This window comes from Theobroma umbraticum, unplaced genomic scaffold (genome assembly GCF_002168275.2).
Source record: "Theobroma umbraticum cultivar Fairchild unplaced genomic scaffold, ASM216827v3 scaffold_51.0, whole genome shotgun sequence".
Lineage (NCBI taxonomy): Eukaryota > Viridiplantae > Streptophyta > Magnoliopsida > Malvales > Malvaceae > Theobroma > Theobroma umbraticum.
Window position 1 is genome coordinate 2,817,573 of NW_018397260.1, and position 2,575 is coordinate 2,820,147.

Genomic DNA, 2,575 nt, shown 5'->3' on the forward strand with positions numbered 1-2,575 from the left:
AAGAGCTTTAGGAAAAGCTCCTCATAGGAGCTTTTTCTTCTCTTTTTTTAAAAATACAAGAGAATTTTTACTTTTGTTTCAAAAATATCCTCATTTGTTAAAAATAATTACAATATAACTCTAAAAAAAAAATACCTTTTATGATAATTTTAACCAAAATTATAACTTATAAAAAAAAATTTACCAAACAACTTCAGCTTAATTTTAAAAGCTATTATTTTTCATAAGAGCTTTTAAATTAGAAAAAAGCTACACCAAACAAGCTCTTAGTCTCTATTTTGAAGGTTCTTTAAGTGTAAAAAATTTCATGGAAGTGAAATGTGCAAGATGATAAGGTGCAGAAATTGTTGAATATGTTACAATATTTTTATTATAACTTTTTCTACTGAACTCAGAATGAGGCGATTCTTAGACCACTAGAAAGCTGAGAGGAATGGCTACAACCTTTCTGTTTATTATGTTGCCTTGTTAGGATTGGAAAGTGGTCAAAATCTATGTTAAAAAGAGAGTACTGCACTAGGAGAGTACAACAAGTCAAAACACTCAAGAGCTGCGGCTTTCACCTGTTTCCAAAAATAAATTTTTTGATGAGAAATTTTGAAATTAAGTTAATTTTTGCTTATTTAAGGGATTTTTCAGAGAATTTTAGGGGGAGAATGGTAGTAGCTATTTTGGAGATTTGGAGCTAAAAATTAAGCAAGAGAACAGGGTAAATTGAGAGAGATTCGAGATCATAAAACTTCAACATTAGTTTCTTTTTTTATTTGGGGGTTTTTTTATTTTCTTTGACTTAAATTTATGGCTAAATTTCTTTAGAAAGTGTTTTACTTAAATATCATGAACTAATTTATTTTTCTAAGATTATGGTGAATTTCAGCTTGTGCAGTTACAACAGCTTTCTCTTTTTTTTTTTTCAGTTTGATCATTTTTCCTTGTAGTATAGACAAATTTAGGGGATGCTCTTGCAGATACTGGTTTCTGTGCTTTTCTTTTTGTTGCTTCCTTTTCAACTTGCTCTTTCCTTACCATCTGTTGAAAGACATCCATGATGAAAACTTTCTTAGAGTTTAGTGGAGAGGACTCAGCTTCTTGTGTTTCCTCATAGAGTTGAGATCCAATCACTTCTGTCTTACCACTATCTTTTTCTTTAATTTCAGGTTCAGGGGTGTATAGTTTTTTTGTTGGATCAGATATTGGTTCATCATCTTTAGCTTGGAAATCAGGACTCTCACTTGCTTGTCCTGCTGGAACTAGACTTGGTGCTGTAGGAGCATATTCAGTTACAGAACCTGAAGGAGATTTACTTTTGTCTTTCATTAAATTTCTCAATTCTTGTAGGTTTTCTTCAATTTTCTCTATTCTAGCACACTGATCAGTGAGTTTTCCATCTATCCTCATCAGTAAGTTCAGAATCATCTCATTCAAAATTTGTGAGGGAGTTACTGTTGCTTGAGCAGGAGTAGCTTGCTCATCCCTCTGAGCATCCTTGGAAGTTTTGACAAATTTTTCTCCATACAAACTTGTAACCCATCTTAAGCAGACTTCCCAGATTGATGGCTTGATCTCTACTCCTTACTTGATCCATCTCATATCTAGAATTCCAGATATCTTTCTTCTTTGCCAAAGAAGTAATTATATTTCCATAAAGCAAATGTATTTTGTCAACCCGACATGTTCCTCTCATCCTTTCTATCATAAATGTTCCTAAATTTAGAGGAAAAGCATTAAATGCAAACTGCATCATCCACATATCTTACAGACTCACATAGTTAAAACGGCCACCTCTTCCATGAACTGTTGAAGCTATGAAGTAGTGCAATATCCTAGTTGGTGGACTTCTAATAAAACTTACATAGCTTTTTGAGGAATATCTTTCAGTTTTTCTAGTAATTACTTCCCACAAGAATGTTCTACTAGCATAATAGATAAGATGCAAAATCTTCACTTGTCATTGGCCCAAAACTATGCCAACTGCATAATCACTAACATCACACATTAGTTTAAAAGGAAAATTCCAATCAGGAACAGTGATAATAGGAGCAGAAATTAATCTCCTTTTCAATTCAACAAAAGCATCATTGCAAGCATCATCAAAATAAAAAAGAATATCCTTTTTTATCAAATTACAAACTGGTTTATAAAATTTAAAAAAATCTTTAATGAAACTCCTATAAACTCTAACATATCCTAAAAAACTACAAATGCCTTTAATAGAGGTGAGAGGTGAGAGTTTTTCAATTGTTTTGATTTTTGAGTTATCTACTTCGAAACCATTATTAGAGACTCGATGGCCAAAGACTATGGCTTTTTCCACCATAAAGTGACATTTTTCCTAATTTAAAACTAAATTAGGTTTTTCACATCTCTTAAGTACTTTAGCAAGATTAAATAAACAATCATCAAAATTATTCCCAAAAACTAAAAATCATTCATAAATACTTTCAAAAACTTGTCAACCATATCAGAAAAAATTGCCACCATACGTCTCTGAAAAGTGGCTAGAGCATTACAAAGTCCAAAAAAAATTCTATGAAAAGCAAAAATTCCTTAAGAACAGCTAAAGGTGGTTTTTTTT